The sequence below is a fragment of the Schistocerca nitens genome, chromosome 5 (assembly GCF_023898315.1).
Source record: "Schistocerca nitens isolate TAMUIC-IGC-003100 chromosome 5, iqSchNite1.1, whole genome shotgun sequence".
Taxonomy (NCBI): domain Eukaryota; kingdom Metazoa; phylum Arthropoda; class Insecta; order Orthoptera; family Acrididae; genus Schistocerca; species Schistocerca nitens.
This window is the reverse complement of record NC_064618.1, coordinates 288,494,580-288,507,020: the sequence shown is the minus strand read 5'-3', so window position 1 is coordinate 288,507,020 and position 12,441 is coordinate 288,494,580. Positions and strand designations below refer to the sequence as shown.

The 12,441-nt window shown below is 43.9% G+C and overlaps 1 protein-coding gene across 3 annotated transcripts in view; it reads right to left on the bottom strand.

Annotated features, from left to right (window-relative positions):
• Nucleotides 1–12,415, bottom strand: part of LOC126260049 (claspin-like) — a 172,779-nt gene extending 160,364 nt beyond the window's left edge. Inside the window, exon 1 of one of the 3 annotated variants that reach the window (XM_049957237.1) lies at nucleotides 12,310–12,415. The gene's annotated coding sequence lies outside the window, so the exon portion shown is untranslated. Of the gene's footprint in view, nucleotides 1–11,756; nucleotides 11,773–12,304 lie in introns of those variants that run through there. The other 2 variants (XM_049957236.1, XM_049957238.1) reach the window with 2 other exon arrangements.
• Between the last annotated feature and the right edge of the window lie 26 nt (nucleotides 12,416–12,441).

The following is a 12,441-nucleotide window of genomic DNA, read 5'->3' as shown; positions in this document are numbered from 1 at the left end:
CTCTACCAGGGTTATGTATGAACCCTGCTTATCGACAGTGGGCTGGGAATTATGCGTTACCCAGCCACCTGTTATGTGTCAAATGCATGTGCCGGCCTTCAGGAGTGCACAGGGAGGCAGAAGAAACACAGAGGAAGGATCATAGATAGAGAACGAAGAAAGAAATGAGAAACAGATGAGGGGCAGTTCTGATGTCAAGCTATTAACAACTCAGAAAACATTCCCAAAAATATCCCACACATATTCCCCAAGGGAGGGGAAAAATATGACAGAAGGATAGACATTCAGCACAGAAAGGGAAGAGGTGCTGCAAAGGCTGGAGACTCACAGTAGCTAAGCACGAACTCGCCAAAAAGGGGCACACTGAATGGGAGCCATAGTGTGTGGGGAGGACCAATAGTGTTTCCTATCGAGCATGAGTCCCAGGAATTTCATAGTTTCAATAAACGGAAGGGTAACAGGCCCAAGATGTAAAGATGGTGGGAGGTGGGAGCAACCAACTGCACCGCCAGAAATTCATACAGACAGTTTTGACAGTGGAAAAGTGAAAGCCACCATCGATGCTCCAGGAGTAAAGACAATCAAGACATAGCTGAAGACGTTGCTGAGTGAGACAGGTCTATGGGGAACTGCAATACATGGCAAAATCATCAACAAAAAGGGAGCCGGAGATGCCCAGTGGGAGACAGGCCTTCATAGGGTTGATGGCGATAGCAAAGAGGACAACGATCACGGCAGAATCCTGAGGCACACCATTTTCCTGGATAAAGGTGTCCGAGAAGGCAGAACCCACACCCAACTTGAAAACTCGGTCTTGTAAAAAAAAGAGGAGGCAGGCACCCACAGAAACCCCACGTGTAAAGAGTACAGAGGATACCAGTTCTCCAACAGGTGTCATAAGCCTTCTCCAAATCGAAAAACATGGGCACAGTCTAGGATTTCCGCAGAAAACCATTCCGGAGCAGGGTGGACAAAGTAATGAGATGGTCAACTGCAGAATGCTGCACTTGAAATCCACACTGTGCATTTGTAAGTAAATTGCAAGACTCGAGTCACTATACCAGCTGGGCATGAATCATAAGTTCCACCACCTTGCAAACGCATCTAGTGAGAGGTGTGGCGGTAGCTATAAGGTAGGTTTTTGTCCTTACCGGGCTTAGGTACCGGTATGACAGTGACTTCACGCCAACGTCTGGGAAATGTGCCTCTGCCCAGATGCGGAAAGTGCTTGCTTGCAAGAGAAAGGTGCTGCAAGATCTGAATGTGGACAGCTTCTGGTCCTGGGGCAGAGGATCGGGATGAACTGAGAAAATGATCTAGCTTGCTCATAGTAAAGGCGGCACTGTAGCACCACGATTCGGAGAAGAGAAGGGTATCACCTGAGCCTCCTCCACTCATTTCTGATGAAGAAGGTCCAGAGTGATGGTGGGAAGAGCTCAAAATGTCTGTCAAATGGCGGCCCAAGGTGTTGGAGATAGCAACAGGATCCACAATGACATCGTCTGCTACTGTCAGGCCAAAAATTGGGGAATGGATCTTGGTTCCAGAGAGTCATCAGAGGTTGGCCCACATGACAGAGCAAAGGGTGGAACTGTTAAAAGAACTAGTGAATGAAATCCAGCTAGCTCTTTTGCTATCTCGAAGAACTCAACGACACTTTGCACGCATCTTTTTATAATGAATGCAGTTTGCCATCGTAGGATGTCGGTTAAAAACATGGGGAGCACCTCTCCATGCACAAATTGTGCTGTGGCATGCCTCAGTCCACCAACTGACAGGGACACGACAAGGTAGAGGAAGTGTGAGGAATGGAACATTCTGTGGCAGTAAGGATACCGTTTTAGAGATATTCCACCTGGTCATCACAACTGGGGAAATCTTGTTCTTTGAAGGTCGCCAGGGAGGAGTAAAGCTGCCAGTCAGCCTTAGTAAGCTGCCATTTGGGTGTGCATGCACGTGGGGTCAGAGTCAGCAAACGGATAGCACACGGGAAACGGTCACTCGAGTAGGTGTCAAAGAGAACAGTCCACTGAAGACAATAGGCAAGCTGGGCAGTGCAGAAGGATAGGTCCAAACAGGAATAGGTGTGCCAGAAGTCAGAAAGGAAAGTGGGTGCTCCAGTGTTAAGGCAGAAGAGATTAAGTTGGTTCCAATTTAAGTTGTTCGTAATTGTAATTTCTAGGTATTTAGTTGAACTTATGGCCCTTAGATTTGATCAATTTACCATGTAACCGAAGTTTAACATATTTCTTTTATCACTCATGTGGATGACCTCACACTTTTCATTATTTAAGGTCCACTGCCAATTTTCACACCATACAGATATCTTTTCTAAATTGTTTTGCAATTTGTTTTGATCTTCCAATGACTTTACTAGATGATAAACCAACAGCATCATCTGCAAACAACCTGAGATGGCAGCTCAGATGGTCTCCTAAACCGTTTATACAGTCAAGGAACAGCAAAAGGCCTATAATACTACTTTAGGAAATGCCGGAAATAACTTCTGTTTTACTCAATGACTTTCCGTCAGTTGCTACGAACTGTGACCTCTGACAGGAAATCGTAAATCCAGTCACATAACTGAGACAATATTCCATAAGCAAGCAACTTTATTACAAGCCAATTGTGAGGTACAGTGTAAAAAGCCTTCTGGAAATACAAAAATACGAAATAAATTTGAAATCCCTTGTCAATACCACTCAACACTTTGTGTGAGTAAAGAGCCAGTTTTGTTTCAAAACAATGATGTTTCCAAATCCGTGTTGACCATGTGTCAATAGACCATCCTCTTTGAGGTAATTCACAACGCTCAAACACTATATATGTTCTAAAATTCTGCTGCATATTGACGTTAATGATATGGGCCTGCAATTTAGTGTGTTACTCTTATTGCCTTTCTTGAATATTTGTGTGACCTGTGAAACTACTCAGTCTTTGGGTACAGATTTTTCATCGAGCAAGCGGTTGTAAACGATTGCTAAGTATGGAGCTATTGCATCAGCATACTCTGAAAGGGCGATGGTGAGAAGACTGAGTGATAGCCTGGAGGCCACTTATTGAGTCTGTACATAACACAACTCAGGTGGGGGAGGATCGTTTAATAAAACAGAGGGTCCAATGGATGGCCATCAATTCTGCCGTAAACACCCAGCACATGGCAGGCAAGAGATATTGTCCCGTGCCAACAAAAGATGTGAAGGTAAACCCCACACCATCAGCAGATATAGAGCCATCGGTATAAAAAACAATGGCATTCTGAAACTCCCATAAGAGCATTCAGAGCAACCAATGGAACACCATGGGAGCAAAGGATGTTTCTGGACCCCGGAAGAGATGGAAAACACGGCGAAGAGAAGCAAGGTGGAATCCAACCAGTAAACCCCCCTGAGAGCGGGCAGCAGCCAGGTGACGGCCCGAAGCCATGAAAAGAGTACAATAGAAGAGGTGAACAGTGGAAGAGCGGATAGTGAAGGCACAGGAAACCAGGAGCTGGAACCACCAAATCAAAATGGGAAGGATGCCAGTGTTAACCAGAAGACTAACGACAAGGCTAGTGCAAAAAGCAGATGGTGAAATGGGTCCAAAAGGAGCATCGAGAAAGGGGCAGCTGATCCATAAACTTTACAACCATAGTCCAGACATGTCAGAACTGATGTTCAGTAAAGGCGAAAACATTTTAAACGATCCACGTCTCAAGATGCGTGGTCAAGGAAGTGAAGAACATTGAGTTCATGAAAGCAACCAACCTTCAAATGACAGATACAAGGCAACCAAGTAAGCTTGTTGTCATAAAGATGGCCCAAGAAACGGAACTGGGGGACCACTGTCAGGTGTTGGGAATTGAGGTAAAGCTCCAGATCAGGATGGTCTGTAGTATGGCAACAGAAATGGACTAACCTCAATTTATGGGAGTGTGCTGAAAACCGTGCGAGAGCGTCCATGTGGAAGCGAGTTGGATGGCACCCTAGAGCTGTCATTCCGCAGAGACCACTGGGTTGCAGCTAGCCTAAATACAGAAATCATCCACATACAGAGCAGGGGTGACCAACAGTCCACAGCAGAGGTCGTAAGTCCATTACTAGCGATAAGAAAAAGGACATCTAAAACCGAGCCCTGTGGAACGCCATTCTCCTGGGTCTGTGGAAAACTGAGAACGGTGACAACCAAAACTCTAAACATCTCTTGGGACTTGCTCTGATTAAATAATGGACTCTAGCGCAAAGACATTTAAAGATAAGATTGGCAGAGGATGGGTGTCGCTTAAGATGTTGCAAGGCATGACTACAATCCCGGATGGTGGTAGTAATGGCTGTGCTCCATCACAGAACTGACCAACAGTGAACAGGGCTCATCAAGTGGTGAACAGCAGTGACAACAGCACATATTATCTTATCGGACAGATCACAGACAACTTCATCAATAAAATCTGACAAAAAAGTGTAAACGTGACCTGGGATGGAAAGCCCAGCGGGTGCGATAGATCATATTTTCGTTTAGCCATAAATTATATGTCATCTAATAAGTATCGGAACACTGAGCGGAGCAAAGATGCAATAGAATCATGCCTGTGCCAAAGACATATGTATGAAAAAAAGATGAACATATATCTGTATTCCAATGTTTCCAAGTCAATATAAAATTTTTCGCTCTTCAACTATCTGTCTCTTCCCCTCCGTGATTCTGGGTGGGTGTATTGCATGTATGTCAAACCACACACCTTGAAATAATCCACACAGTTCACACTTCCTTATGCCCTCAGTACTTAAATACCAGTATATGGGGTAACCGAGTCAACAGGAGGTGGGAAGGGAACAATAGAATTATATATGAAGGTAGTATCTGTTCCCAAATGAACAGATACCATTGGTGACCATGCAGCTTCTCTAGAATGAAATGATGATTATATTGACATCCAAGCTGCAAACAGGCGTTGATACACATCATTGGGGACATGCTGAAAATGTGTACCCCAACTGGGACTCAAACCCGGGATCTCCTGCTTAAATGTCAGACGCTCTATCCATCTGAGCCACCGAGGGCACAGAGGATAGTGCGCCTGCGGGGACTTATCCCTTGCACACTCCCGTGAGACCCACATTCCAACATGTCCACTCCACTACATTCATAGTGCGCCTAGTAGATGTTTGCCCACCACACTCATTACTCGAGGCAGATTAATCTACCAAGTCCCGTACGAATTGGGGCATAGCGTGTGCGTTCGCACAAGTAGGTCAATGGCCGGGCAGCCATATTTTAACTGTATATGAAAGTAGTATCTGCTCCTGAAAGAACAGATACCATTGATGACCATGCAGCTTCTCTACAATGAAATGATAATTAAATCGACAGGGGGAGGGAGGGGGGGGGGCAGTTAGGGCAGCAGGTGAAGGTGGCCTGTCGGGAAAGGGATTGCAAACCTGACCACTGGGTCCAAGTGGACCTGGACGGCAACTGCTTCCAATGTGGTATGAAGTGGGATCCATGTACTAACAATGACCATACAGACCTACATGAGAACGCTACAGGAAGCCCTCAAAGGGCCGGCCAGGTTCTTAAAAATCACAAAACCCACGAAGGGTTGGCGAGTGAACCTCAGTAAAACGTGGTTCCTAGAGAACAACACAAGCAGGCAAATAAAAGGCAATAAGGGATTGCAATTCTGTGGGGTGAAGGTAAAATCCATTACAGTTCCACTGAATAATCACGGAGCAGTTGTCCAAATGGGAGGCGAACGGGCTGGAGCCACTCACACAGCCAGGTCACTACCTGTCACCAAATAAGGATGGGATGATACCTACAAGTAAGAGGCCAGACTCACGTGGCGAGGGGTGAGATGATACCTCCAGGGACACTGGAAGAGGAGGGGGGGCAGAGGAAGGGGTGCAGGGGGGAGGGGAGGAACCAGGGGATGGAGGGAGAGAGGCTTCGGCAAGATCAAGAACTGAAAGAGAACAGGCAACTTTGGGGCACACAGACTGTGCCTATAGCTGAGTAGTGGTAGCAGTTGTGGATGCTGGGGAGGAGAGATCCCCAGAGGAAGCCCCATCACCAGCGGGAAACAAAGAAGTGGGACACTTCTCTGGCCGGGGAGGGGTATGACACCTGGAGGTGAGGGTATGGAAACTACAGAGGTGGGGGAGAGGAGGGTGGGGAGAGGACTGGGGTAAGGAAGAGGGAGGGGGAAAATACGTAATTGAGGCAACAGTAGAAGTCATCGACACAAGTTTAAGTTGCTCAGATTTCTGACAAGGCTCAGCATAAGATGAACAATCAAGAGACTTATACTCCTGTATTTTCTTTTCCTTCTTACATGCCGGGCCATCTGGTGAGTGTGGAGAGTGACGGTCATGACAATTAACACACATGTGTGGTAGAGCAAAGAGGCTCCTCTCGTGGAGTGGCTGTCCACATTAACCACACATAGGCACTGCCGTACATTGGGAAGACATGTGCCCAAAACGCAAGGACCAAAAGCACTTTATGGGTGGCGAGACATACGGCTTCACATCACACCGATAACACATACCTCGACCTTCTCCAGGAGGGTCTCTCCCTCAAAAGCCAGAATAAAGGCACTGGTATCAGTATGGTTGTCCTTAAGATCTTTCTGCACACATCAGACAAAATGAATGCCCCATCATTCCTGTTGGGTCTGGAGTTCCTTATCAGTTTGAAGGATGAGGTACCTATGAAAAATGACTCCCTGGACCACATTCAAATACTGATGCAAAGCAGTAGATACTGGGACATCGCCAAAATGAGCAAAGCACGAAGGACTGCATATTGGGCAGCAGAAGCAGTTCTGATCAACAGTGAACCTGACTGCATCTTACTGAGAGACTCCATTTCACCAAACTTGTCTTCGATATTTTCAACAAAAAATAATACCTTTGTGGCAATCCACATCCATCCTAGCTGGTAGCAGGAAAGTGTTTCATCCCAAGCCAGCAAGCCTGGCCCTCCTCCCATGGTGTAGCCACGGAAGGGAAGGCTGCAGGGTCACAAGCACCAGCAGCATACAATGATCCATTCCCAACCAAATACACAGCTGTGGAAGAACAGCCAGCTTTTCAGAGTTTGGTGTGTTTCATACACACAGCATCCACCCTGATACCATCCACTCTGATCAGGGGCTCTTCCCATGGGCACCACCCAGCTGCAGCGAGGGCTGTCTGGCATGGTCGCTGCAGGGAGTTCTGATGCTCCAGAATGACAAGCAATAGCTCCTATGCATACATGAGGAGGCAACAGCTCAGGTATCAGAAGTGTGATCCCTGTATTATCAGGGGGCTCAGCCAGATAGGTACGTAACAGCCCCACTTCACAGACTGGCAACATGGGCTGGTGACCTAGTGGGACGGAGGACGAGAAGGAAGGAGGGATGGAATGGGGGCAGAGGTTTCTACAATATAGATGCTAGGGAGAGAGTACTTCCCAAAACAGCTCACACTACGGCGAGAAAATTTAGAAGCGGAGGTCAAACCCTGAGACATACACATTATAATATTATGTAGACTCCCACAATTTCGTGATCACAGAACGTATAGGTCTACATATCGCCAACTATTAATACACAGCAGTTGTTCTGATAATACATTAGTGGCAAAATTTAGAAAATAATTCAATCATATGAATGTATCACCAACTTTTCCCTCTGAAATACATTAAATTAATATATTACCTTAAAAATAAAAGCTTCTATTGATCTGATGATGCTTCCAAGAGAGTACTAAAGATTTATTCCGATATACAGTATGCACTTTCTTATCTGAAAGATGTAATGCATCACTTACTCAAGGCATTTTTCCAGAGAGATTGGAATATGCCACAGTTAAACCCCTCAATAAGAAAGGTGATATGAGAGATGTCAACAGCATCACTACTGACATTTCCCAAAATTTTTGAGGTGGTGTATTCTCGAATAATAGCCCACCTGAGCAACAATAATATCTCCAGTAAATCACAGTTCGGACTTCAAAAAAAAATTGCTAACTGAGAATGTCATTTAAATGTTCACTTCACAAATTTTACAAAATTAACTAACAAAACAGCACCAGTTGGTATTCTCTATTACCTGTCTTGGGCATTTGACTGTGTGGACCACAATATCCTCATAGATAAACTGAGGTTTTATGGAATTAATGGTATAGCCAACAAATGAATAGTGTCATATCTAACCAAAAGAACGCTGAAAGTTGTACTTCATAATTCAATCACTGGGAGAGGCAGCCCTGAAAAACTTCTGCCATCTGGTGAGCAAAATGTATGAGAAAGGCGAAATACCATCAGACTTCAAGAAGAATATAATAATTCCAATTCCAAAGAAAGCAGGTGTCAACAGGTGTGAAAATTATCGAACTATCAGTTCAATAAGTCACGTCTGCAAACCCCGAACACAAACTCTTTACCAATGAAGGGAAAAACTGGTAGAAGGCGACCTCGGGGAAGATCAGTTTGGATTCAATAGAAATGTTGGAACGCATGAGGCAATACTGACCCTACGACTTATCTTAGAAGACAGATTAAGGAAAGGCAAAACCACATTTCTACCATTTGTAGAATTGGAGAAAGCTGTTGAAAATGTTGGCTGGAACACTATCTTTCAAATTCTGAAGGTGGCAGGAGTAAAATACAGGGAGTGAAAGGCTGTTTACAAATTGGACAGAAACCAGATGGCAGTTATCAGAGTCGAGAGCCATGAAAGGGAAGCAAGGGTTGGGAAAGGTGTGACACAGGCTTGTAGCCTATCACAGATGTTATTCAATCTGTATACTGAGCAAGCAGTAAAGGAAACAAAAGAAATATTTGGAAAGGAATTAAAATCCACGGATAAAAAATAAAAACGTTGAGATTTGCGGATGGCATTGTAATTCTGTCAGAGACAGCTAAGGACCTGGAAGAGCAGATGAATGGAATTGACAGTGTCTTCAAAGGAGGATATAAGATGAACACCAACAAAAGCAAAATGAAGATAATGGAGTGTAGTCAAATTAAATCAGGTGATGCTGAGGGAACTAGATTAGGAAACGAGACAAAGTAGTAAATGAGTTTTGCTATTTAGGAAGCAAAATAACTGATGACTGTAGGGAGGTTATAAAATGTAAACTGACTATAGCAAGGAAAGTGTTTCTGAAGAAGAGAAATTTGTTAACATCGAGTACAGATTTAAGTGTCAGGAAGTCGTTTCTGAAAGTATTTGCATGGAGTGTAGCCATGTATGGAAGTGGAACATGGGTGATAAATAGTTTGAACAAGAAGAGAACAGAAGCGGGTCGACAGAAGTGTCCGATCCCATGCGTCGGCTTAGACCTGTGACGTAAGGGTGTTGTCATGTGTGACGTCATGACGGCGTAGAGATTGGTTTGTGAGTGTGGCGTGTTTGTAGATGTTGTCGTGTTGCGGTTTGTTGTGCTCTCTGGTGGTATGTTCAGGGTTTTCGTTTGTGTGGTGTAATGGGCTCAGTTTGCTTTTGCTCATTATCCAGAATTGTTTGAGTGTCAGCTGTGTTTGTAGTGGAATTCGTTTCAGTGAGTCAACGATTTTGTGTGAAGGTTAATTTAGTGTTGTTCACTGTACAGCGTGTGGTAATTTTAGTAAAATTAATCAGTTGTTGTTTTTGTTCAGGAATGGATATGACGGATAAAATTAACAGTGCGCAGGTCAAGGGAAGTGTTCGATCCCAATGTGTGGCTGTGTATGTTGATATTGGTATCGGGAGATGTTTTTGAGCTATATAGGCCAAGGGAAGTGTATGATCCTAATTTATGGGATCGGGAGCTGCTGTTGAGCTATATGGGTCAAGGGAAGTTTCCGATTCCAGATGATATTGTGTTTTGTGATATTTGGGGCGTTTTGTGATGTCAGTTTTTTTCGTTGTTTTGTGTGGTTTTGTATGGGGGTGGGTGTCTAAATTTATTTATATTTAGTTTGCCCCCACCCAAAAACACCCCATTTCCAGCACTTGTCCCGTTAGTGTCATTAGGCTTTTTGTGGAAAGCGTGTGTGTTTGTTTTACGATGTATTTTCATCCTCATAATGTGTATGTACCGACTTTTTGTGTGCCATATTGCAATCGTGGTTTATGGTAGTTTCCACCATATTTGTGACGTCATGGGTCAAAGCAGACGGGTGGGATCACACGCTTCCGTATTTCCACAGCAGCTCTCAAAATGTGCTACTAAAGAAGAATACTGAAGATTTGATGGGTAGATCACGTAACTAATGAGCAGGTACTGAATAGAATTGGGGACAAGACGAATTTGGGGAACAACTTGACTAGAAGAAGGGAATGGTTGATAGGACATGTTCTGAGGCATCAACGGATCACAAATTTAGTATTGGAGGGCAGTGTGGAGTAAAAATCATTGAGTGAGACAAAGAGATGAAAAATGCAGATTCGGAAGGATGTAGGGTGCATTAGTGGTTGGTTGGTTGTTTCGGGGAAGGAGACCAGACAGCGAGGTCATCGGTCTCATCGGATTAGGGAAGGACGGGGAAGGAAGTCTGCCATGCCCTTTGAAAGGAACCATCCCGGCATTTGCCTGGAGCAATTTAGGGAAAATCACGGAAAACCTAAATCAGGATGGCCGGACGCAGGATTGAACCGTCATCCTCCCAAATGCGAGTCCAGTGTCTAACCACTGCGCCACCTCGCTCGGTCGTGCATTAGTGACTTGGAGATGAAGAAACTTGCACAGGATAGAGTAACAAGGAGAGCTACATCAAACCAGTCTCTGTACTGAAGACTGCAACAACAACAGCAATCTGGAGAGATTCCATTGACGGGAGAAATCACACATGCAGCTCCCCTAGGCTCAATATTAGGTCTGCCATTGCCAGCCGGGGAGGCCGAGCGGTTCTAGGCACTACAGTGTGGAACCGCGCGACCACTACGATCGCAGGTTCAAATCCTGCCTCGGGTTTAAGTAGTTCTAAGTTCTAGGGGACTGATGACTTCAGAAGTTAAGTCCCATAGTGCTCAGAGCCATTCAGGTCTGCGATTGTTCATCATATATGTAAATGATCTCTCATATAACACTCAACCTATATAATTTGTTCTGTTGGCTGACAATGCTAGTACTGTAATCAATACAAGCATACACACAGCAACAAAAGAAATGATAATGTTCCTAATGGTGTTATTGACTGGTTTTCCATGAATGGTCTCTCTCTCAATTTTAAAATGAGTCAACATAATCCGTTCTGCACATGTAGAGGAACCACATCAATAACAAGTGTAACAAAAAGTGTCAACATAATAAACGGTGCAGAAACATCAAAACTTTCAGGTGTCCATGGGGATGAGAATTTTAACTGGAAAAAGCAAACTTTGGAACTCGTAAAACAAATTCATTCTGCCACATCTGCACTTAGAACCACTGCAAATCTTGGGCAAAAAGAAATCAGTAATTCACGTCTTTCAGATTTTCAGTCAACAATTCCATAAGCCTACGGAATAATGCTTTGGGGTAAAACAGCTTTAAGAAAGTAAGTCAAAGTTGTTCAAGAATGTGCTGTAAGGGCAAGATTTGGTGCTCATCCATAAGAGTCGGGCATTGTGTCTACTGCTTTCCTACATATTTATCCCTCGTGAGGTTTGTTGTAAATAATCCAATGCAGGCCTAACTCAGGAGGGACACTGATGTACATAATTGGAATATGAGGAGAAAAAATAACTAATTACCTCACATTGTTACTTGTCTTTAGCCCCAAGCATGGGGCAAATGCTGCACCAAAAATTTTTGGTCACTTACCCAGTCATAGAAACTGTCTGACAGACAGCACAGTTAAGTTTGGAAACAAACTGAAGAAGTTTCTCCTTGAGAACTCCTATCCCACGCAGAAATTTCTACCATTGTAATATGCAAAAGGTAGTGAGTATACTGACCCACATCTGTATATTCAAAAAATCTTGAAATTCTTCAATATTTTGTTACATTTATACTTGTTTCACATCAATACGATCAATCGTTCAAACGATCCAGGGAGCATTAAACTATTACAATTTGGAACTATGCTGCCTAAACTATGTCTGTCAACTTGTTTTGATATGCTTCCCCAAAACTTGTCATTCAAAACACATCTGCAGAAACTCCGTAAAAGAGAGCTTCAGTTCCATACATTATACAGCAATGAAGAATATGTAGCCCACATGAAAGTGGTTCACAGTATGACAGCGATATTGCTCTCTGTGTTATTTCACGTACAAGATCATATGCTAAAAAATTACTGGTAAGTTCCCTCACCCGATAACAGCGCATAAACAGTCAGTACTACAGAGGAATATGCTTAATATAGATACCTTACTTATATTCTTTCAAGATCCGCAATTCCGCTTTCTAAACCAATCCACATTAGTCACAAGCCGCAACACACAAACACGTTACGTTGTGTTTTAATTCAATAATTTTCATCTCCCGCCTTTTTTAGTGAAAAAAT